The sequence below is a fragment of the Megalobrama amblycephala genome, linkage group LG11, assembly GCF_018812025.1.
Source record: "Megalobrama amblycephala isolate DHTTF-2021 linkage group LG11, ASM1881202v1, whole genome shotgun sequence".
NCBI classification, from domain to species: Eukaryota; Metazoa; Chordata; class Actinopteri; order Cypriniformes; family Xenocyprididae; genus Megalobrama; species Megalobrama amblycephala.
The window spans coordinates 18,113,147-18,140,116 of record NC_063054.1 but is presented as its reverse complement, the minus strand read 5'-3'; the positions used below and the strand labels follow the sequence as shown (position 1 = coordinate 18,140,116).

The 26,970-nt window shown below is 35.5% G+C and overlaps 1 protein-coding gene across 1 annotated transcript in view; it reads left to right on the top strand.

Moving 5' to 3' along the window:
• Positions 1-26,970, top strand: part of exoc2 (exocyst complex component 2) — an 83,790-nt gene that overhangs the window by 16,777 nt on the left and 40,043 nt on the right. The window contains exon 4 of the mRNA XM_048206477.1: positions 10,540-10,598. The gene's annotated coding sequence lies outside the window, so the exon portion shown is untranslated. The remainder of the gene's footprint in view (positions 1-10,539; positions 10,599-26,970) is intronic.

The window sequence follows — 26,970 nt, the reverse complement described above, 5'->3', positions numbered from 1 at the left end:
AATCGATTGCATAGCTTGTCAGTGAACTACAGTTCTGTCTATTAAATGGCGCTCCATTTGAAAGCAGGTGATGGCGATTTAGCGGTAATCAGGGAACCGGCTTTACTGACGAAATGCGCGTGACAATCGCATGTGATATATCGCCCAGCCCTATTCAACAGTATTCTTGACATTTATTCAACAGTGCTTTGATCTGCCTGCATTGACACTATTCTTTAAGAGCTGCTGTGCAGCCAAATTATATACCAGTTATCAATGTAAAGCTGCTTTGATACAATCTGCATTGTAAAAAGCGGTATATAAATAAAGGTGACTTGACTTGACTTGACTTACAACATATAGCCTATTACAGATGATAAATGGGATTGAGTGCATAGACAAGGTCACAGAGTTGATAGAGGTCATGTCAATGGGAGATACCACTCATGGATTGTCACTTAAGATTTGGATTACCATTTAACTACCACCAGATGCTATGATTACTACAACATTATAGCTTTGGCACATAAAACGACAGTAAGATGTTAGCGCACTGCTGAGCTAACAGCCGAGAGAAATGATACCGCAGCCGAGTCTACGCTCTCATTATCACAGAAGCTTTGGCTCGTATAGCAGTGTGTGGCAGCACCGGTGTTTGTATGTGTGTGAAAAGTATTTCATATTTGATTACATCCCAAAGACACCCCTTTACAGAGCTGTCATGAGAGAACACGCACCTGTTTTCTGCCTCGTTTGGTTCAAGCTATACGCTGTACCTAGCATTTCCCTTTCTTTTTTTCTTAATGAATTCCTTAAATTTTCTCCTTCCTCCCACTTAGGTTTTGTTTTTGTTATCTTTGTTCCAAGTGTGTAATTTGATACAATGAGTAGTTGTGTGTTTGTTGTTGAGTGGATATGTGTTTACGTCTGCAAGCGCGAGAGGCGTTTTGTCACTATGAAGTGTGAAACCTAATTCTGTTTTAAAATGTGTTTCTAACTCTTTGCGTGACAGAAAGTGTATAACGTGACAGTTGCAAGGATTGCAGGTGCATGGTGTCATGTTAGAAGCTGGTCTCTGAATGTGGTTTTGAGTCTCGGACAATAAAACATCCACCGTTTATTTCAGTTAATGAGTGAATCAGCAAGTGAGAAACTAAAGCCTTTGCGTGATCGAGTTTGAGCTGATCGAGATCGAGCTGGTATTAAACAGTTTGTTTCCAGAGCTTAAATAAGCTTAAAAGTCTGTATAGGACTGAATTCAATATTTGAAGATTTCATTTTAAACAATTTGGTGTTGTGGACCTGCATTTAGTGTATTTAAGTATAGTCATGTAGAAGCACTGAAGCATTGTCTTTAAGCTCCTCACTAAATTTAAGTGTAAAAATTATTAAGTGATCTTAAAGGGTTAGTTCACCCCAAAATAAAATTTCTGTCATTAATTACTCACCCTCATTTCATTCCAAACCCGACTTTATAAGACTTTTGTTCATGTTTGGAGCACAAATTAAGATCTTTTTGATGAAATCTGACAGCATTCCATAGACTGCCTTTGCTACTTACTTCAGTTACACTTTTTTTAAGTTGAATACGGAAGGCATAGGATCTAGTGTAAGTGTTTTGAACTGCGAAAGGCATTACACTTTCTTTGTAAGTTGAATACGGAAGGCGGTCTGGCAGAAGCTAGTTATTTTACTTTATAACTTGTTAAATATGGATATTTTTCTTACACAAATGCATCGCTTCACTTCAGAAGGCCTTCATTAACCCCCTGGAGCCGTGTGGAGTATGTTTATGATGGATGGATGCACTTTCTTGAGGTTCATATTCGTTGGTCACGTTCACTGCCATTATAAAGCTTGGATGCGTTAGGAGATTTATTAATATAACTCAGATTGTGTTCATCAGAAAGAAGAAAATCTTATACAGGATGGTTTGAGGGTGAAAAAAGCTTGGGGTAATTTTAATTTTAAAGGTGCCCAAGAATGCTTTTTCACAAGATGTAATATAAGTCTAAGGTGTCCCCTGAATGTGTCTGTGAAGTTTCAGCTCAAAATACCCCATAGATTTTTTTAAATAAATTTTTTTAACTGCCTATTTTGGGGCATCATTAACTATGTACTGATTTTTTTCAGCGCGCCGCCCCTTTAATTTGCGTGCTCCCTGCCACACGAGCTCTCGATTATATTACAGCACATTTACAAAGTTCACACAGCTAATATAACCCTCAAATGGATCTTTACAAGATGTTCGTCATGCATGCTGTATGCATGTTTCGAATTATGTGAGTAAAGTATTTATTTTGATGTTTATATTTGCTTCTCTATGAGTTTGAGGCTATGCTCCGTGGCTAACGGCTAATGCTACACTGTTGGAGAGATTTATAAAGAATGAAGTTGTGTTTATGAATTATACAGACTGCAAGTGTTTAAAAATGAAAATAGCGACGACTCTTGTCTCCGTGAATTCAGTAAGAAATGATGGTAACTTTAACCTCATTTAACAGTACATTAGCAACATGTTAACGAAATATTTCGAAACGTCTTTCGAAACATCTTCCAATTCGTAAATTGAAAGACAATTTACAAATATCACTAAAAATATCATGCTATCATGGATCATGTCAGTTATTATCGCTCCATCTGCCATTTTTCGCTGTTGTTCTTGCTTACCTAGTCTGTTGATTCACCTGTGTAGATCCAGACGTTACTGGCTGTCCTTGTCTAATGCCTTTCATAATGTTGGGAACATGGGCTGGCATATGCAAATATTAGGGCGTACACCCCGACTGTTACGTAACAGTCGGTGTTATGTTGAGATCCGCATGTTTTCCGGAAGTCTTTTAAACAAATGAGATTTACATAAGAAAGAGAAAGCAATGGAGTTTGAAACTCAATGTATGTCTTTTCCATGTACTGAACTCTTGTTATTCAACTATGCCAAGGTAAATTCAAATTTTGAATCTAGGGCACCTTTAAAGTAAACCAATCCTTTAAATCTGCCAAAACCCTTATGTTTTGTAGTGGTTGATCATTTGTTTTACTTTTTGTATGTTTTAAAATTATATATATATCCTATATATATAAATATGTATATATCCTGATGCATAGTAGTCCAATATTATTATTGAATCCTTTTGACTGTTGATGTGTGTTATGAAGCTAAAATTTAATTTATAATCCATTATTATAAGATTAGGCTGATCAGGAAACAATAACTATAAAATAACAAAATATAAAATATGTGTTTTGCAAACAGTCATGACTCAGGGTTGGATTTTTCACTTATGTGAAATGTGCTTGTGTGTATGTGGGTGTGCATTCAGAGGAATCTGAAACACGTAAACTTTGTGATTCCCTGTGTCTGCTGAGAGTAGCCATGTGTTTAACAACAAAACGTCTGCCCTCATTGTCTGTTCAGTGTGTGTGTGTGTGTGTGTGTGTGTGTGTGTGTGTTTGTGTGTCCTTTCACTGCACTTTTTGCACAGACGCTCAAGGAGGGCTTTCACCTGAGGTGATGTTAACTTGCCAAACCAGTAAAAGAAAAATAAACAAACATACAGAGGTAGGCAAGCACTGTTATTACAGAGAGGTTACAGAGAGGTGATGTATGTGTGAGAGAGTAAACCTTAAATCTATTAAAGTTATTGTGGTTGTACATCAGTAAGGTGAGGATTAAATGGAATTATTGTGGGTCTACATTCAGTAGTTTGTGTATCAAGATGGTGGGATGACAAGTTTAGGATATAGAAGAGAACATCATGTTTGAACCATCTCTGTTGCATTCTGATTCAGATGGTCCTCGACTCTTTATCGCTGCTCCTCACACGCTACAGCGGCTCTGCTCGCATGCAGCCCGGAGAAAACATTACAAAAGGTATTTTCTTAAAAAAAATCTGATAGTGGAGTATCTGATATGAGTTGCACTCTATGCCACGTGTTGACAGCTTTAACTCCACTCTGTGCTGTGCAGGAGTCATTTTTTTAAGAGAAATGTAAGCAACAAGCTCCCCCCACCCTCCACCCTTATGGTCTGCCGGTGGAACTGTGTTTACCTGGCGAGCGTAGCCGTTCTGCTGTCTTTGTCTAAACTTGAAAGGGGATCCAAACGCTCGCCCTGCTCACGCACTGTGCTTCGCACGACACACCCCGCCCTCGCTTTACTGCTGCTGTGATTTACTCTAAAAGAAACCAGAGAGGGTGTTTGATATTCATATTTTGTTATATTATGTAGACTAAATCTGTTTTTAAGCTGTGTGTGATTTATTTAAGTGGAGCAAAAATATGTGTGATTTAATGATAAACTGTCCTTACTGTGATTAACATCACAGTAAAAACTTTTGCTTCTTCACTCTTTGTTCATACAATGAAAGTCGTTGGGATCCAGTGTTGTTTTGGACCCCATTGACTTTCATTGTATAAACAAACAAACAAAAAAGTTTCTAAATAGTAAAAAAAAAAAATCTTCTTTTATGTTTCGCACAGGTCATACACCATATAAAAATAAGTGAATGATGACAGAATTTTCTTTTTTTTTTTTTTTTTGGTTGAACTATCCCTTCAATTACACTCAATAAAGTAATGGTCATTGGAGACATTGACTGAGTGGCAGATGCTATTGTTGGTCAATATAGTCCTGTATTGATCCAGTGTTACTTGTGTATATTTGTCTGGGTTATTAATCAGAGGAAGTTACATTGGAACAAACGGATCTCCAGATGCAGATTACAGAAAGAACAGGGTAATTCAACATCGATCCATTAACACACACACACACACACACACACACACACACACACACACACACACACACACACACACACACAGATACATTTGTGCCCTGCTGAAAATAATCACCATGAATGATAAAGTAAATGCAAGATAACTGCTCTTTATGAATAATGTTTTCCATTCCTTTTGTGTACACTTTACTTTTTTCTAAAGTACAAGTTCTACCAGCAGTGTTTTGCTGTGGGTTAGACAGGGCCCACCGCTAGTCAGGCCTATACCTGGGTGGAAGGGAGGGTGCTTACAGCAGGAAGTTGACATCTCTGTGATGTCAATATATATAATACTCTTTTATATGCTATATTTTATAGGACATTGGAGTGGAGACAGGAAAAGGGGAATGGGATCTGGACATGACCCAGGCCAGACTCAAACCAGGGTCTTTGTTAGGCTTGATATGCAAGTAAAAATAATTTGTAAAGTCTGTGACTGTGTATGAGTGTGTGTGTTTGTTTGCGTGTGAAGAAGAGAGAAAGTGATGGTGGAATTCTTGGCTCATGTCAACACTTCATTACACAAAACAGTTCAGCTAAAGGTGAGACTATACAATCAAATGCCAACAGAAAATGTTTTGTCACCTGTTTCATTCTGCACTATTTAGTTGACTTAATGCTCAACAATTTGTTGAACTTAATTGTACACTGTAAAATGTTTATTGTCAAATTAACAGTAACTTACTGGCAACGTTTATACAGTAGTTGCTGTATTTAATACCACAGTAAAATTACCGTAAAAATAATTACAGTAGTTTTAATCATACTGTAAAATTAATAAAGTACATCATTAAGTATAATGCTGTACTTTATTTTACAGTATGCCTAAAACTACTGTAGTTATTTTCACAGTTAATTTTTATTTATTTTCATTTAACTGTTATGTATTCAATAACACAAATTATTGCTTCACATCAACTTTATTTAGGTTTCATCTTTTACATTTCTGAACTTCAATACAGAAATTTACCAGCATATTAATTTCATCAATTAACAAAATATAATTAAAGTCATACCACTAAAATCACATTAACACATTGTGCCAGTGGAAAATAAATGTTGGAAATATAAAAATCTGTACTATTTGTATACTATGCCTTTGTTATAGATAAATTGATAAATTGATTTTTATGAGTACCATTTTGTCAAGCCAAAAAGGGGTTTGTGATGTTTTAATAGAATTTTCACTCATTTTCCCCAACTTCTGCAGTTATCTTTCTCTTTAGTTTAATAATGTTTCCCAAAAATGGTTTTGTTTGAAGTCACTATTATGGTGATTAGTGGTCTCTTTGGTTGGGCACTTGGAGCTTCTTATATATTACTTCTCTTTATAGCAATATGTCATAAGATATTACAACCAGTTCGCAGTCAGCTACCCTGCTTGATCTGGGTGGAAGGGTGGGGGGGGCTTTAGTTTTGGGTGCACTTTGTAACCCAGTCTGTGAGCCTGCAACTTATGACATTGCTACTTTCGTGGACACCGCTGAAAGGAATTTTCTTGGATAAAGTTGGCCGGTTGGACTTCACCACACACTTTTATCGTTTGGATGTCACTGTAGTCTCAGAGGCTCATTCAGTCCTTTTGGCTGGTAACTGAGTGCCGGTAGACAGCAGTTTGTTTGAGCTAATATTCACCCCTGTATGACAACCTAGTTATCTTACACTGTAAAACATCTTATTTTTAATGAGTATTTTTTGTTTTATTTTTTTAGATAAAATTTAAAAACAAGATAAATTCACTTGAGAAACAACTTCATTAGATATAAAGACTACGATATTGAATTTTGAATATAAGTGTAATCCGTCAAACTTCACATATGCAGTGTTGTTTCTGTAAAGTAAATTAATCTTGTTTCAAGGATTTAAAAACAAGCAGCAAGTAATTTTTTTGCAGTATATGTTTTTTTTTAGTGTTTGTTGCCATTATCAGGTATGAGTAAAATTGAGTCTGATATCCCATAAATGTGTCCGCTTTTCACTCATTATGGAAACAGTTATATATACACCACCAAGAAAAGTTTGGAGTCGGCAAGATTTCTTTAATGTTTTTTAAGAGCTTTCTTATGCTCACTCAGGCTGCATTTATTTGATCAAAAATGCATTAAAACTGTAATAATGTGATGTTATTACACTTTAAAATAACTCTTGTCTATTTTAATAGATTTTAAAATGTAATTTAATCCTGTTAATCCTGCGAAGTTGAATTTTCAGCAGTCATTACTCCAGTGTCATTACGATCCAACAGAGATCATATGCAAATTTTGAACGGTAGTGTTTAACTTGATGATATTTTTGAGAAAAACCCTTTTGTTACCTAGTAACTTCAATAACGGATGTCTCTGTGGTATTATGCATCGTAAGTCTTTTCCAGAGTATTATTATGAGTAAAGAAGATGGTTACTAGGCAGTTGAAACACTTTCTTTCTTTTGTTCTCTAACTCATTTTCATTCATTCACTCTCTCAGACATACACAGATACATGCCTATAGGTCAAGACAACCCTACTTAATTGAACTCTTGTCTGTTGTCTAACCACAAATAATGATCTATTAAATTTTGTTGGAGAACAAGCAGAGATAGCACTAAATCTGCTTGCCTCTCTGGTGTGGGCAGGTTTACCAATCAAGACATGCTGACTTTTGCAGAGAAGAAAAGCCATCCTGCTCTCAAGAGGAGAACCCTCACGCCTGGAGCGAGATTGCAATCTCTGTGGTTGCGCGAGAACTGTTTAGGTTGTTTTACAAACACACTTCACAGCGCACAGGGACGAACAAAAGGGCGTCGCACGAAACCCTCAGAGAAGTCACAATGGTTTATAGTAGCGTTGTTGATCAAGCAATCAAACCATGATTCATCTTTCTCTAGAATTTTCAAACATCTTGTGCCGGAAATATTCCGGCAAACCTAGAAAAAATAAAAAACAACATTCCTTCTCATGCACTTTTTTAAATAAGACTTGCACACTGTGTCAACGTATTATGTTTTTAATTTAATGCTCTCCCTCTCAGACCCTTCTTACAAGGCACTCCATTCCCTCTTCATCTAAACAAATTCAAGCAGGGCTCGCGCTGAGTTCCGGCAGCCCTGGCGCGTGCTACCATAAACAAAACTCCTAGGTGGCCTGTAGATTCTACAGAGAGAACAACATTTGCACATATACAAAAGGCTCAGATATAGGCCAGATATATGCACAAAAACACCAAGATACTCTTCTCATCAGGTCTAAAGTATGGCATTGAAATGTATTCATTTATAAACAGACCGAGCCTAAAGTAAATAAATCAGAGCTCTCTCGGTGGTTCTCAACCAATAGGGGGCCTCAAGATGACTTAAAATGAGATAAAATAAGACAAAACAAGCATTACGAAAAGCTAAAATAACTAAAAATCTAGATATTTCTTAGTATTTGTTTTGTTTTTTATAATGAATATACATAGTTATGTCAAGCTCTTGTCTAATTGTTTGCTCTTTCAGATTGAAACTCTTGTTGATTTCAGTTGTTGCAATGTCTGCCACAAAAGATGCAGATATTGGCCCACAAGGTTTTGGGATTGGTTAGGGTGCACATAGCAAAATTTATGTTTAAAACAATGCATATTAAGTGTATATAATGAAGTCTAATATATACACATGTGCAACGCATATACTGTAAAAATAAATAAATAATCAAATGTGCTATTATCTCAAAACTGGAAAAAAGTGCATGGTCCAATTTATCTGGATTCATCCTACTTATTTTTCATAGCACGGGAGTTGTTTACTGTGATATTCTTCCACATGAAATAAACAAACATCTAAGACAACAATCAGGCTCTCAATTGAAGATCAGTGAAGAAATATGATTGAAGAGGCTGGACCTTCTTAAGAAAACAACTCTGAATATTAATGCAAATCTCTAAATCCCTGTTAGAAATAAAGAAATACTTTGAGGGATCAAAAGACTTCAAATGCATGCTTCTTCCTCAAGACAAATGTCAGAAACTTGTCACGTTCAGATTTTTATTTGTGTGTGTGTGTGTGTGCATGTTTTTGCTTTGTATTTCAGACTGTTAAGTAAATGCGATACTAACAAATTGTTTTTATAAAACAGAAATAAATCACATTTTGTGTATTTTTACTGTATAAACGGAAATACATTATATATATATATATCAAATATCTACCTTCAAATATCTGTGGCTGCATCCCAAAATGCCTCACTGCCTTATAATGCAAGGACTTTGCAGGCAGCATTTGTGCACAAAGGTACCTCACAAAACTGATTTCGGACAGACTTCTGAGGCAGCATAACAGTTAAATGATCTAAAATAGAGGGAGCGTCGGTGATAACTACGCACATATTTAATTACTACTAGTAATTTCTCATTATAAATAACATCAAAACTGACAAACGTTGGTCAAAAACATTTACACAGAAACTGACCAACTGTAAATTTCAGATGGCATCTTTGTTTTTTAGCTTAAATGTCACGGAACGGAACAGGATTGTGAGATATTAAAGGCAGCAAAGGATACATCTACTGCCTTCAGAAATCAATCAGATGAAGGTATTTCAGTAGACAGGAAGTGAAGCTAATATTGCATTTGCAGCCATTGTATCAAATGTGTAGGCCTATCAAATCAGATGCAAGAAATTAAAAACTGTGCTTTTGTTGAAAATGTAACTGCAAAGAATGTTATTTTTTTGCTGTTTGTTGAATTGAATCACATATGCTGAATTGAAGATCAAATACCTTACAAATATACTCAAACGCAGACAACATCATAGAGAATGTAATCTCAAAGTACAGTAGTCCTGCGGTACTGATTTGTTCTTTCTAAATTTGATAACCCAAGTTAGCCAACAGGTCCACAACCAGGCTTGAGTCATTTTGTATTGGCTAATAAATCATGCTGGTGTTAGAGAGTATGGCAGTGCAGGGATCTAATCTAGACCAGATTCACTGTAGCTGTATAAATAAGCACAGACTGTTTTACTCTGTCAAGAATCACAATGTTGCAACCCAGAAAATGTGCCTGTGGTGATACATCAAAATGAGATGAGATGAAAATACATCAAATGTGAAGTGTCACGCAGGGAATTATGGGAATGTCAATTTACCATTTTTTACTGTAAATTATACAAGTACTTGTTCTTTTTCATTTCCAAAAATTACATTAAGTGTACAGTTAGATCTTTTACAGTTATTTTTTTTGCATATAGTACAGAAACTTTCTGTTAACCAATTAACAGTTATTCACCGTAGAATTTTTACAGTCTTTTACCGTTAAAATCACGATAATTTTTTTACAGTGTATGGAGCTGAAAATGCGATGGAAATGTTAAAATGTAGGCCTATTAGTTTATAAATAATGTACTATGGTAAAAGTGGTTTGAGGTGACAACATAGTATTAGCCTATGCAAGGAAAATGACTCTTTATTAATCAATAATCTGCCCCTGCAATCATAATTTGCGTGAAAAGAAATAACAGTTGGACACTGCAGCGATTAGGCTGAGGAATTTTTGGAGTTTTGGTTAAAAGTTCATATTGTTAAAACACTGTCATTTCTAGAACTCAAAACTGAACTGTATCTTTTCCAAGTATCAAGCATTTGCCACCGTAGAATTTGTGAAACTAACAGGGTGGTCAAAAGAACATCTTCCTTCTGAACAGAAACACATGCTGGCCTCCCCTATAGCAACTAGTAGCACATGTGGACACAATAGGCAATTGTATTTCATGCCAAAATAAAATGATGTGATGAGCTCTTTATTTATTTTATCCTTCTCCACCTTCTAGGTGTCTGAAACATCTAAATTCCTCAGATTCTTGGATGTACGTGTCTGCACTGCAGTGAGGTGAGTGTGTCTGAACCTAAGGTTTTCTCCAACACCCTAAAGACCTGATGACAGATCTCAGAGTGGATCTCTATGTGCTGCCATGTTCAAGATGTTGCTGATTGAAATTTTTGACTGAAGATGTCACCCCTGCCCTGTCACTCTTTAAGTTATCTTGACCTTTCCTCAGGGCATTTAGCACATTGACATGCTCACCGAACACAAAATAATGTGTTCATGTTTATTCGCACAAGTCCAGATCCTTTCATAACAATCCCTCAAGGGCTCATTTAGGTAGTTGTTAATGAGTAAGATGGAGTTGATGGACGATTTAAACAGTACAGTACACTGACTTGTAATTTCCAGCTTGCTGTGGCAAAGTTTCAGATGTGATTCATGGCTCTAACCGAACTGTTGCCTCAATAAATCGTTCGCCATGACAATTTTCTGGACTATCACTTTCATTTATTTCTCAATATTTCTCCTACCAATGACACTAATGGCTGTCTTAATCAGACAGATTAAACTCTGATAAACTGTGCATGTGGTTGTTTGCAATGTAGAAGTATTCATGTGTTCTTCATTTTGAATATCTGTTGAAAGTGAATGAATGAACTTGCAGAAGTACATTAAAGGTGCTAAAGAGGATGTTTTGTTTTATACATTTTTGCAATATTACTTGAAACTGTCTTTACTAACTGATAAAAGACTATTTATTAGGTGCACTGAAAGGAATAATATTAATATACATCATCTGTGCACGAGGTAGGGCCTTAAAAATATCAGCCAATCGTTTATGCGGTCATCGCGTAAACGATTGGCCCTCTGGCTTGTCAATCACTGCCGTGACGTTCCTTGTGAGAGACGTGCGTGGCTGCGTGCTCCAGTAACTTTCCACACTCCACAGGCGCCGCATGCAATGTTTTTGTCAGGAGACAGGAGTAACAACTGCAGATTATGAGTTACCTGCGGGGAGTCCGACATAGCCTACATAGTACCATGTATTGAACAAATCAACTAGCTAGTTACGACTGTCTCCCGAAACAATATTGTCGCAAACCTGCCGTCCAGCCACGTTGATGAATGATGTCACACAGGTGATGGAGTAATAACTTCTTTAAATGAGTCGAATTAATGCTAGATTTTTTTGCTATAAATTACAGACATGGCACCTGAGGACTAATTCTCATTTTTTTTGTTTTATTTCCAGATTCAATCATAGGCTTGTTCTTACATACCAGAGCACGTACGCACATGCTCACTCTTCAAAATCAGTGCTTAAAATCTCTTGACAAACTAAAATATGTAAATGACATTTGTATATATTCGAAATATACATTGTACTTAATGTCAGTTTGCTTATTTTGCTCAAGATAACGATTTATTAAAGGTGCCATCAAATGGAAAATTGAATTTGCCTTGGCATAGTTGAATAACAAGAGTTCAGTACATGGAAATTACATACAGTGAGTCTCAAACTCCATTGTTTCCTCCTTCCTCCGAAGAACAGGCGAATCTCAACATAACACTGACTGTTACGTAACAGTTGGGGTGTACGCCCCAATATTTGCATAATGCCAGCCCATGATGTTCCCAACATTATAAAAGGCATTAGACAAGGGCAGCTAGTTAAAGTCTGGAGCTGCACACAGCCGAATCATCAGACTAGGTAAGCAAGAACAACAGCAAAAAATGGCAGATGGAGCAATAATAACTGACATAATCCATGATAGCATGATATTTTTAGTGATATTTGTAAATTGTCTTTCTAAATGTTTCATTAACATGTTGCTAATGTACTGTTAAATGTGGTTAAAGTTACCATAGTTTATTACTGTATTCACGAAGACAAGAGTCGTCGCTATTTTCATTTTTAAACACTTGCAGTCTGTATAATGCATAAACACAACCTCATTCTTTATAAATCTCTCCAACAGTGTGTAATATTAGCTTTAGCCACAGAGCACTATCAAACTCATTCAGAATCAAATGTAAACATCCAAATAAACACTGTACTTACGCGATTAGACATGCTGCATGACGAACACTTTGTAAAGATCCATTTTGAGGGTTATATTAGCTGTGTGAACTTTGTTTATGCTGTTAAAGGCAAGCGCAAGCTCCGGGGGCGGGGAGTGTGAGGAATTAAAGGGGCTGCAGCCTGAATCGGTGCATAGTTAATGTTGCCCCAAAATAGGCAGTTAAAAAAAATAATTTAAAAAAATCTATGGGGTATTTTGAGCTGAAACTTCACAGACACATTCAGGGGACACCTTAGACTTATTACATCTTGTAAAAAACGTTCGATGGCACATTTAAGTCCACATGTCATAAAAACAAGAAACCATGCTTCTAACCACAGTTCGAGAGCTGTCGTTCCAACCACACAAGTTTGCGATGCAGTTTTCGTTTGAACTATGGTTTCCAAAACAGAACATGCCTGTGACAGCTTTAGCTGATTAAAAATTATGCTGAAAAATTATCATCCATTTTTTTTATTGATTACCTCTTCGCATTACAACTTTTGACCTATTTCTGGAGCTTGCATCTAATGTACTTGCACCCACATATAAAAAACACAAACTTTAGAAACCTAAAATGGACACTATTTGATATTAAACATAATTAATGATAGACTAACGTTGAAAAATGTGGGGTCAGTATGATTTTTGGTTCAGAAAGAAATTGTTTATTCACCAATGGATGCATTAAATTGATCAGTAAAGACATTTATTATGTTACAAAAGAATTCTATTTCAAATAAATGCTGTTCTTTTGAGCTTAGTATCAGGGTTTCTAAAAAAAAAAAGGAAAAAAAAGCAGCACAATTGTTTTCAACATTCACAATAATAAGAAATGGTTTATGAGCACCAAATCAGTATTTTAGCATGATTTCTGAATTTCTGATCATGTGACACTGAAGACTGGAGTAATGATGCTGAAAATTCAGCTTTGCCATTACAGGAATAAATTACATTTTAAAATATATTCAAATAGAAAAGTTATTTTAATTTGTAATAATATCACAATATATATTTGAGAAATACTGAACTGTCTTTCTTTGTGTGAACAGTCAAGTGAAGCATTTTTTCCTGACATATACTAAAAGTTATGTAGCTAAGTTGATGGTTAAACATGTTCTTTTTCATGCTGAAGTGACTATTCTAAATATGTTTTGGGAAACTACAAGCTTATACCCAGTAACGTAAACCTCTACACATCCACGCACACGTGCACACACGCATTTCTTTCTTGTCGAGCTTAACTCCAAATTGTTACATTTGTATATTTTGGCTGCTCCTGGATCAAATGCTGTTACAGAATAAAGTATTTACACAAAAGGCCTTGACTGCTTTATGAGCCCAAGTCCTTTGAACCTGATGTTTTACCACAGACACGCACACACACACACGATTTCACGTACACACACAGTCTTGTTGTAATGCAGCGATAGTGTTCTGAATGGCAGATTAGTCATTCCGTTGGGCTTTTTGACTCGGGCGGTTTCTGTCTCTCTGTTTTTAAGTAAACTAATCTTTGGGCAAATACCCCAACTGCGTCTGAGGTCTTAATGTATTTAAAGAGCAAAACCTTACACATGCAGGCAAGTTTGAAGAGATCAAAGCCAGAAACACAATGTGGCAGATTTAGAGTGAGTCTCGCTCTCGCCGGGGCCGCTATTGTCTTGTTCTTTCTCTGCCAAAAGTTCTTTGAATTCCTCGGCAGTGTAAACCTCTCTTTGTTTAGCGCAGGTTAACAGATGATATGTGCTCTTGAACACTGCCCTGCACCTCTCTGTGCTGTATATCGCTGTCTCTCTCTTTCATTCGCTTCTCCTTTCTTTGCTCCCCTCTATTCAAAAAGACTTACACACCTACATCAAACAGCATGGAGTCATAAATGGATGCTGTTTTGAGGTTGCATTCTGACTGAGAGCTTTCGCTAAAGCAATCCACCTGCAAACATCTCTTTTCTCTTGTTTCTTAGTTTCTCTACTTACTTCTTCTTTTTTTGAAGTGGTTGTTGATGTGTGTAGGTGTGGCCCAGGTGTGTTTGCGTGTATGTGTGGAGGAATGCGGCTAAATGTAACTCGATAACATAAAATATCAACTGCGCCGTAATGTTTAATGCAACATTACCTTGTTGCTATGGCAGAGGCCTGTTTATTACCCTTGAAGAAAAGCTTTGACTGCCTGATGTGATTTTAAATAGTCTGTCTGCACTACTCATGTGCACGTGGGTGTATTTGTGTGTGAGACAGTTCATTTGTTTAACTGTGATTAATTAGAGAGCCATTGACATTGAAACACTTCTGTTGATAAGGCTGTTAATACACACACACACAAGTGTCTTGTCAGCCTTTCAAAATCTTTCCATTTCATCGCTGTATCTGTGGGTGAGAGGAGTATATTTGGTTAATAACACACCTGTGCAAAGTTATTCAGATTATCAGATAACGGCCTCATGATCCTGCCATCCAAGTCACAGGGAGTCCCTTTCATAGCACATCTCCCCTTTTTTTTTTGAACCAATACCATTATTTTTTCATTACAAATGATATGATCAGCATTACAATTTGAGTAAAAGGTTTAATTGAAAAAACAGATAATGTTTGTCAAGACAAACGTAGATGTTGGCTTGAGAAAGCCTGGCCAGAAAGTTACAAAGATTGATTTTTAAAAAAATTTAAGTTTGAAGTTTGAAGCAATTTTAAGTGTGAAGTTTGAAGTTCTAAAAGTTTTAAAGGGTTAGTTCACCCAAAAATGAAAATAATGTCATTTATTACTCACCCTCATGTCATTCTACACCCGTAAGATCTTCGTTCATCTTCTGAACACAAATTAAGATATTGTTGATGAAATCCGATGGCTCAGTGAGGCCTCCATAGACAGCAAAGCCATTCAAACTCTCAAGGTCCATAAAGGTACTAAAAGTCACATGAACTGTTTCAAATATGTTTTTAGTTCCTTTATGGATCTTGAGAGTTTGAATGGCATTGCCGTCTATTGAGGCCTCACTGAGCCATTTCATCAAAAATATCTTAATTTGTGTTCTGAAGATGAACGAAGATCTTGCGGGTGTAGAACGGCATGAGGGTATGTAATAAATGACATTATTTTCATTTTTGGGTGAACTAACCCTTTAAGGAGTAAGGATTGGTTTCTAGGGTGTTGTTAGGATGTTCTCACTGGTACCTTCAGATAGATTGATAGACAGACAGACAGTGGCCATGTCACTACAAGATGCTGGTGGAGGAAAATGTTTTCTGACTTGCTCCTCCAAAGTAGCTTAAAAATATTTAGATCTGGTGACTGTGCAGGCCATGGAAGATGTTCGACTGTCACAAGTCTTGCTGTGTGTATTGGTGCGTTATCATGCTGATACACAATGTTTGAACCATTAGGTGCACATGGTCCTCCAGAATGGTTCGGTAGTTCATGTCAGTGATGCGCCCATCAAGCACAGTAGGGAATGCCTTGATATTGCAGCCTAAACCATCACTGATCCACCCCTGCGCTTCACTCTGGGCAATAACAGTCTGGGTGTTAAGTCTCTTTGGGGCTTTTCCACACTGCAACTCCCATGGATGTGGGAAAGACAGTGAATTTGGACTCATCAGAGAGCAATACATGTTTCACATTGTCCACAGTCCAAGATTTGCACTGTTTGCACCAATAAAACCAACATTTGGCATTGGCACGAGTGACCATAGCAGCCGACCATGAATATTGATTCTGTGGAGCTCCCGACGAACAGTTTAGTCTAGGTGCACATTTAATTCTGCAGTGAGTTGGGCAGCTGCGGTTTTATGTTTTCGGATACAATCTGGGTAAGTACCTGGAGATCCCTTTCAGGCAGCTTCCTCTTGCATCGACAGCTACTCCTGTTGGATGTGGTTTGTCCTATGTGGTGGTATGCCGACATCACCCTGGATACCATAGCTCTCCATACACCACAAAGACTTGCTGTCCTGGTCACAAATGAGCCAGCGAAACATGCACCAACAATTTTTCCTCTTTTGAACTCTAAAATGTTTCCCATTAAGTTGGGTGAAATGCAATATTTTATGTACAGCTGTGCTATTGATCTGCTAATTCAAACTTCACAGTGTAAAATCAGTGAAGATTGGCCACCAGACTGTGCATATATAGGCATGAAACCTCCAAAACTATACTGGTCAGTGTTTCAGTCTCATTGTCCCACCCATTTAGAGATAGATCAATCGATAGATTCATCAATTCACCCACATCAGGCCTTATTCACGACAGCATGGCATAAGCCATTTTAGTGCCTCCAAATCAGTAACATTCTTGCTTTATTATAGTCTTTTTACATATTAAGTCCCATTTCTTAGTCTTTTTTCTCTTGAAGTGTTTTCTCATTATTATAATCGCTGTATGTGTAAATTTGCTGGCAACCCTTGAAACAGCGCTTGTAAACAAACCTTGAGCATTTACAAAGCTATCGTTTTATCTCTTCATTCCTGCTTGTCGTCTTTTAAGGATTACAGGAGGGTATAAAAGAGAAAAAGTTTTCAATCATTTTTGTCCTCTTCTTTCTGTTTAAGCCCCTCAAGCAGAAATTACTGATAAAAATCCATGTTTGAAGGACTGTTGCCAAATCTTTTCTAATTGCACAGTTTTTTGAATGTTATTGTCATGTTGCAGAACATTTATTCTCAAAGTCAGCTCTTCAGTGTTAATTAAATATAAATAAAAAAAATATAATTCAAAAATCAAGATGCATTTTTATGTATTGTGGCAGTATTGTATTGATGTAGGAGTATTTTAAGTAGTTTTAGTAAAAAAGTAAAATGCTAATATGCTCTTAGACATAAAGTATATTCATGATACGGTAAATTTTGAACATCAGATAAACGTTTTTAAAATGCAGTACACAAATGCTTCTGTTTCAATGGTGTTTAAAAATAGCCAGCATGCACACTACAGTAATTCTGAACTTACATAACACTACAATGATAAGATAAAATACAGGAGTTTATGACGTACTGTAAGTAAAGAGCTTTTGTTGTCTGAATACTTGTCATTATGATTGTCAGGGTTTATTTGCATATTCCATCCACTACCATGTTTTCAAAGCACTGTTGACATTCTATTTGTTCATTTGTGGCCATTATTTATTAAGAAAACATATTGGTGAATATTGATTTTATACTGATATATAAAAATCTCTCATTTGTTTTGTACATGCAGCATCTAGGATCTAACAACTACAAACAGTCTGATGATTAATAACATCTGACTAGATTCAAGGTTAGAGCTGAAGTTCAAGGCTAGTGAGAAACATGAAGAGTATTGAACTGCTCTCTCATACACAAAGCTTTAATAGACACATACGCCATACGCACACATCACTACGCAAACATGGCCTGACAGACACAAGCCCTGACTGGTTTTATTATCAGTCAGCTGGCCACTGGCTGCCATTCTTTTCCAGTGCATGAAGCTTCAGCATGAAGTCAGTCATTATTATTCAAAGTCCTGTATAAATGCAGCTAATCAGAGGGAAAGATAAACACACACAGTATAGCAGTGCGCTCGTAAAGTTATGTAAACATGCTGATTAGGGTAATGAGAGATAAGGATATGGGTGTTGAATTGATTTTGATTTCTTTGTATGATTTATATATTTATTACTGAAGGGCAGACTAATAAACCAAGATTGGTTAAACCCATGTTCTTAAAAATCATTTTAAAAGTCATTTTCTTAATTTATTTGACATGTTCAAGTTACAGACTGAAAATGGGTGTGTTTTTGTGTCATGTAAATTTTTCTACTTCATCACATTTTTGTCAGATTAATCATTTTATTAGGTGATTAATTGCGCACTTAATATTTCCACTGCTGTAAACACAGTCACATTAACCTGTTCTCCATTCTAAAGGTCTCACCTCTATCTAAACCCAAAGGTTATGAATGGCCTGATTCACCTCCAACCAGATTGATCTTAAGAGGTCTAAGTATAATTTGTGTTCAGTTCAGACACCGGGCTACACAGAACGCATCTGGTTTTCTTTCACAGAAATGAGAATAAATTCATTTATTAATTCATAGCCGTTTCGTCAATCACAACAGTGCCAGCAGTGCTCAATCTCTGCCCCATTGGACTCATGGTACTTATAGTGCATGGTTTTAGGCAAGAGGGCAGGGTGGCAGTGATTGATGAGTGGAGATTTCAATATCATATTTTGTAATTACATCACAACAACGTCGTTCTTACTATTTTAAATACATTGTTGTCATCTGACCAATGCCTAGACACACAAGTAACAATGAACACGCTACAAAAGCATACAGTTTTTGCATTTTTTGAAAACAATTGTTTTGTCAGGTGCAGTTTGATTTGGTGGGCACATGTTTATGGAGCTGGGTGGCAGGACGGCTTAATGTGTGTGTTTGTGCTTACACGCAGAAATGAGCATTTACAGAAAGTTTATTGTCACTACATCTATTCCTTTTTGTATATCTGGGATCGGCTCCTGTTTAGGTAATAACTTACTGTGTAATCCTGAAGGCAGATGATTTGGTGGAGCAGCCACACACACACACACACACATTCGCTCTCTTTTTCGCTTTCTCGTTTCTTTTCTCAAACACACACACACACACACACACACACACACACACTCACATTTCAGGATTAGTCTGAACTGCTGCATAATCCACTACTTTCCTTGTATTCGTTGGTGTCTTTATCAAAAACACAAAAGAAATGATAGACTGCATGCAAATGATTCGTACTTGTCATATGATATGCTGTATATGGTTAGAAGGTTATATTATAATTTGAAATGAAGGTAATGTTGTAAATGTATGTTAAGAAAAAATTATATATTTTAAAATCAACATGAATGAAAAAGATGTTAATATAAAGCTATATTGTTTAAAAAAAAGTGCACTGAAATTTAGAATAGATTAGATGCTGCTGAATCTTTTTCATGAGATTGTTTATTGTTTAATTTATGCACTCATTCCTCTCATTCTTAAACTGAATGTGCAAGATGGATTATATCATGCAATCAATATTCACACAAATATTGTCTATACTATAATCACCTTGAATGGTTCTAAGGTTATTTTGACTTCAAAATCACATCTTTACCACAGGACTGTGATTCATTGAAGCTTTCACTGCTGTTCATTATCAGCAATCACTTTCATCAAAAGTCAAGTAAGCAATGATGTCAGATCATTATGTACAGCAGGGAAAACAACTTCCTCATTTTAAACTGTGGTTACTTTTACAGACTCAGACTTTTCCAATAAAAAGAGAAAGGAGACACTTGAGGTACAGTTAGATTCAGCAACATTTGACACCCTTTAACTATAGCTCATAAAGATATAATATAATATAATATAATATAATATAATATAATATATCATAACATAACATAACATAACATAACATAACATAACATAACATAATAATATATGTGACCCTGGACCACAAAACCAGTCATAAGGGTCAGTTTTTTTAAAGTTGAAATTTATACATAATCTGAAGACTGAATAAATAAGCTTTCCATTGATGTATGGTTTGTTAGGATAGGACAATATTTGGCTGAGATACAACTATTTGAAAATCTGGAATCTGAGGGTGCAAAAAAATCAAAATAGAGAAAATCGCCTTTGAAGTTGTCCAAATGAAGTCCTTAGCAATGCATATCCACTCACAAAAATACATTTTTGATATATTTACGGTAGGAAATTTACAAAATATCATCATGGAACATATGATTTTTGGCATACAAGAAAAATCGATAATTTTGACCCATACAATGTAATGTTGGCTATTGCTACAAATATACCTGTGCGACTTATGACTGGTTTTGTGGTCCAGGGTCATATAATAATATAATATAATATAATATAATATAATATAATATAATATAATATAATATAATATAATATAATATAATATAATATAATATAATATATAAAAGATTTAGTTTTTATATATATATATATATATATATATATATATATTCAAAAATAGGCACTGCCTGAAGCAAGCAACATAATGTTATATAAATGGAAAATTTAGTATATATATATATATATATATATATATATATATATATATATATATATATATATAGTATACATACATGCACTCACGGGGAACAGTGTTTGGAACAGACATGTAATTTAAATCCTGAAGCTCAACGTGACAGTTAGTCCAGGACAGAGATGGAATGAGACAAAAACACCTCTAACAAAGGGTTGGAGCTTTATATCAGTTAGAGACATCTTATCTCTGCATTCAAATGCGTGTTTCATGAGTAACGATTCATTTTGAGACAAGCCATAGCTGCCCACGCTCCCTGTAATTATTGACTAGAAGTTGGAAAAAAAGAGTGAGGGAAAGCAAGAGAATAAATGGGGTGATAAAGAGCAAAAAGACCTTCACAAATCCCTGAATAATTTTAGTTTGAATGAGACTGCAGATGTTTGTTATGCTGCAGCTGATCATGCTGTCTTTGAAGTGGAACGAACTTGAAATGAGTGTCACTGAATTGAATTGACGTGCATTTTGAGGGAGTGAATTAAACTGCATTTAAGAGAGAAAGACGGAGAGAGGCTGTGTTGCGTGCATGACACACAGTGTTGGAATGCGGGCCGCAGGCTCTGTACAGCCATCTTATGTGAACTTTTGTAAACAAACTTATAGCAGGAGAGCAACCAGACCACACACAAACACGCACACGCATACACACAGATATGAAAGCAGTGATTTCAAGACATTTACAAAGACAAAAGAAGACTCATCATATCCTCTAAAAATCTAAATATGTATAATCTGATAGAATAGTATTTGCACAGACACAATACTAGCTAAGTTTTTTCATAAATCTTTTAAATGGCATTTACTTATTACTCCTAAATAGCTGAGACATTTGATTGTGAAATTAGTTCATACTGCAGTGTTTGACTAACATTCATGTGAACCTACAGTAGTGCTTTCAAATATGTCAAATATGTCTACAATTAAATAAAAAAAAAAACCTCATGTCGTTCCACACCCATAAGACCTTTGTTCATCTTCAGAACACAAATGAAGATCTTTTTGATAAAATCCGATGGCTCAGTGAGGCCTCTATTGACAGCAAGATAATTTACACTTTCAGATGCCCAGAAAGCTACTAAAGACATATTTAAAACAGTAAATGTGACTACAGTGGTTCAACCTTAATGTTATGAAGTGACGAGAATACCGACTAATAACGGCTTTATTCAACAATATCTAGTGATGGGCGATTTCAAAACACTGTTTCATGAAGCTTTGCGAATCTTTTGTTTCGAATCAGTGGTTCGGAGCGTGTATCAAACTGCCAAAGTCACATGAACCACTGAAATTTTGAAACGTTTCGAAACACTTATAACGCAACGAAGCCTCGTTTACTGAAATCTCGTGACTTTGACAGTTTGATGCGCACTCCGAACCACTGATTCGAAACAAAAGATTCGTAAAGCTTCGAAGCTTCATGAACGACATGCGTGGAATGACATTGAATTTTAATTTTTGGGTGAACTAACCATTTAACATTGGTTTGTTGAATCAAACATGCTAAACAGTTAATGCTAGTTAAAAAGTTAGTGAGGACTGATGTGCACAGATGTTATTTATTTGTCAGTGATTGAAGAGAATCGAATCTTTGTGGGTTTATTTTATTTTATTTAAAGTTAAAATTTTTGAAAATGATAATGAACAATGTTAAAATGCTAATTATTTTGTGGGTGGGGATTGGGTTAGTAAGTGCATATTAGCATTATATGAAAGCATTGAAGTCTATGGTATGTGCCCTTTTAGACAGGCATGTAAGCATGTGTTTGTGTGTGTGAGTTGTGGTTTAGGTATTCACTGGTATTCATGACTGTGACTAATGTATACCTGGAACACCATTACCCCAACAATCCTGTTCTTACTGTGATTATGAAACGTATTAGGCAATGCAAATCTCTACTATTTCATTTCCTGTTGGACGAGGGAAGAGAGTTAAAGGTAATTAAAGCAATGGAGAAGATTGATTCTCAATTTACATAGTCCCACATTGTCCTTTATTACATCCCACTGGAAGAACTCAACACACACACACACACACACACACGCAGAGAGAGAGAGAGTTCCTGTTGAGCATAAACATACACCTCATTTATAAACCTCGGCCATCAACACATAATTTGAAAGTGGTGCAATAGGCCCATTTGTTCACATTACATTAAATATGAACTTTTTGGATTTTCTTCTCACTTTTACGTTCTCATTTACCTGATATAAAGCAGGGTTTTATTATGATAAACATGGTTTACGGGGTCCATTCATGCTGTATGTTTAGAAAATTCCCCAGAAAGGTTCATAAGGTTCTCATAATATCAACATAATCAGCATCACATGTTCACGATTTGTTCATTAGTTAACACATTTTACATCGGCCCTGATTTGCATCCAGTCCGTTTATCCCCTTGTCACCAGCTCCTCTTAATAATCTTCCTATCTGTTCTCCCTCAGGTCACACACACAAAGATGGAGAACAATGTGTCATAAGCATTTCCATGTCCTGCTGTATGTTCCCATAACCTGCACCACAGGCGTCTTTGATACAGAGGGCCTAAAGTGTGACGTCATTTCCATCCTCTGTGTGTACTGTATGCGTGGAGAGTCATGTTTGTTGTTTATGCCATGCAGTTGGCTTTTCAATGTTTGTGCGTGTGTGTGTTGCAGTGTGACAGTCTGCAGGTGAATCAGAGTTCAGATGTTGTCTCTGCTCTAGTGAATGTGTGAGAGATATGAGTGGGTTGACACATCAATCAGGTTTATATTGGCATTAAAATACTAAGTGATTTACACAGAGTGGGTGGAGATAAAATCTCAGTCTGACAGGGAGGAGAGGGAGAAATGGTGCCACATGTTCAGACAATGTAGTAGGTAAGCAAATATTTATCAAAAGCTTTGCTAAGGTATCAATGTACAATTACAAATTCAAACAAAACATTTCAAAATATTTTTTATATTTTAATGTAGAAAATCTAGAGAATAATTTTTAGGTTATATAGTTTAGTTTAGATTAATAACATTTATCATATTTTAACCATACTTATGAACTAGATTTTAAACAGTATGTCAAGCACCTACATATATACTGTAACAATGAGCAGTGATATAAGAATGTAAAAAAAAGGTTGTCATATGATAAGTCTCTAAAAAACTAGCAGTGTGTGAATTTGTATGTGTATATACTGTATGCTGTGAGTGTTTATGTGTACTTGCTAGTTGATTTCATATGACTGTGTGCATTGTAGCATCAAGGCATCAGCGTGTGTGTGTGTGTGTGTGTGTGTGTGCTTGGTATGTTACAGGGACCAAATAGGAAATTTTTGGTCCCCATGAGGAAAACAGCTTATATAGGAAAATTTTATTTGAAAGTGGACTAATCCTTTAAACTACGCCAGAGCGCGTACACCATGGATGCCGTGCGCAAGGCAGTTGGACATAGTGGTGTATTAGAGGTAAAAAAAGATATAAACACTGTTCGGTTTCTCGCACAAACCGATCGTTTCGTGTCTTAGGACTTCAATATGTCGTCATGAGCTGCAGGGTTTAATTTGGATTTGTCTGTGCATGTTTTTTTGACTCTTATAGATGGAGTTCCCATTGACATGCATTATATGACTGACAGACCGCAACGGTTAGAGTTAAAAATCATCATTTGTGTTCTACCGAAGAAACAAAGTCACCTACATCTTGGATGCCCTGGGGATAAGCAGATAAACATCAAATTTTCATTTCTGGGTGAACTATCCCTTTAAATGTCCTAATTGAACTAAGGCCTAATGAAACCAGGCCCGTGTTCTACAGCTCTGAAAGATCTTCATATTAACTTTGAATATTATCAATTGATTCTATTGAGATTATAATAGGTGCAAGTTGATGATGCTACCATGAACATGAATCAGCCCACTTCCTGTCTAGTTGGTTATCCATGCCTGTCTTACAATCACAATCATACAAGTTATGGGTCATTTTTCATTGTGATTGATTGAGCAGGGACCAATCAGTGAGCAGGCAGTACTCCTGTTTTCATAATATTATAAAAACATAACATTTTTTTAGTTTAAACCAAAAACCATGTGATGTAGTGTCTGAAGGGGATAATAGCAACAATAACAATTTTAAATGGATATTATAAATATTATCAGTTCTATATATATTTTAGGAATGTACATTTTATGTAAATATATTTTAGATTATATTTATATTTTATTCATATACAGTGCAGTCCAAAAGTTTGGAACCACTAAGATTTTTAAAGTTTTTATTTTAAAGAAGTTTCGTCTGCTCACCAAGGCTACATTTATTTAATTAAAAATACAGTAAAAAACAGTAATATTGTGAAATATTATTACAATTTAAAATAACTGTGTACTATTTGAATATATTTCACAAAGTAATTTATTCCTGTGATGGCAAAGCTGAATTTTCAGCATCATTACTCTAGTCTTCAGTGTCACATGATCCTTCAGAAATCATTCTAATATGCTGATCTGCTGCTCAAGAAACATTTAATGTGTACAATTGTACAAAATATTTGTGTACAATATTTTTTTTCAGGATTATTTGATGAATAGAAAGTTCAAAAGAACAGTGTTTATCTGAAATCTAATCTTTTGTAACATTATAAATGACTTTACTGCCACTTTTGATTGATTTAATGCATCCTTGCTGAATAAAAGTATTAAAGTATTCATTTTTCAAAAAAATAAAAATAAAAATTCTTACTGACCCCAAACTTTTGAACGGTAGTGTATAATGCTACAGAAGCTTTGTATTTCAGATAAATGCTGTTCTTTTGAACTTTCTATTCATCAAGGAATCCTGAAAAAAAAGTACACAACTGTTTTCAACATTGGAAATAATCATAAATGTTTATTGAGCAGCAAATCAGCATATTAGAATGATTTCTGAAGGATCATGTGACACTGAAGACTGGAGTAACGATGCTGAAAATTCAGCTTTGCATCACAGGAATAAATTACTTTGTCAAATATATTTAAATAGTACACAGTTATTTTAAATTATAATAATATTTCACAATATTACTGTTTTTTACTGTATTTTTAATTAAATAAATGTAGCCTTGGTGAGCAGACGAAACTTCTTTTAAAAACATTAAAAATCTTAGTGTTTCCAAACTTTTGGACTGTACTATATATATATATATATATATATATATATATATATATATATATATATATATACACTGTATATATATTAGATTTTTTTTATTTGTTTAAGAGTATGTTTTATTTGTTAATATTAATATCATAATAGCAATAAGACAGTAGTTTGAACTACATAATGGGGTTAAAAATGAAATATCCTTAAATACACTCTTAAAAAATATATTTTTTTTAACTTTATTTTATTAATCTGAAGAACTTTTTTCCTCAAAGAACCTTTTGTGTGATGGAAAGGTTCCATGGATGTTGATGGTTCGTCACAGAAACATAGATGCCAATAAAGAACCATTTTTTTAAGAGTTTGTTGAGGCAGTAAGACAGAGTTGGATGGTGACCCCTCCTATTTTCTTTCTCTGCAGTAGGCTACAGGATGTCTTTCATCCACCCTTTCCAAGAGGATCAAAAGCCTGTTAAAACTGACCCCAATGTATTTTACCCCTTTTATCCAGAATGAGCACTTATTTCCTTTTTTACTTCTTTGCTCATTACTCACACACACTTATACATTAGGCTTAGGCCTACTATAGCCTTCATTTGATGAATGTCCGGCCAAATTTAAACACCCTATTTACGTTAAGCTTCCTCTAGCTCACAAATTTATTACAGCCATTGTAGCTCTGCTTGTAAAAGTATCGAATTGTAAATAATCTTGTTAATAATAGCCTACTTAAATGTATATCACATTTCCGTGATAATTCCACAGTGATTCCACAGAAACCATTCACTCATATTTTCTACATACACGTCTTCTGAAAAGCAAGCATATGGCATGCGTACTGTATATGATTCAGGTCCTGGGTGACTTGAAATAACTGCTCAGCAATGTCTGCTTTTGTAGCGCCCCCATCTGGTCATATTTGGCACATACACGTCCATATAGCGAATAGACGGGGTAGTTCAGTTCTACAAAGACCAGTTCGTTTCTACTTTATAAGTACAACTATCATTATGTGCAGGTTATGGTAATATGTGTCTTTTACACTATTAATACACTATCACTATTAATATCTTGTTTAAATGCTTTTATTTTATTATTTATACTACTATTATGATTTATTTTAACTGAAACAATATTGTTTTCATGTCATGTAACATACAATAAATACAAATACAAAAAATGTGTAAAAACAAT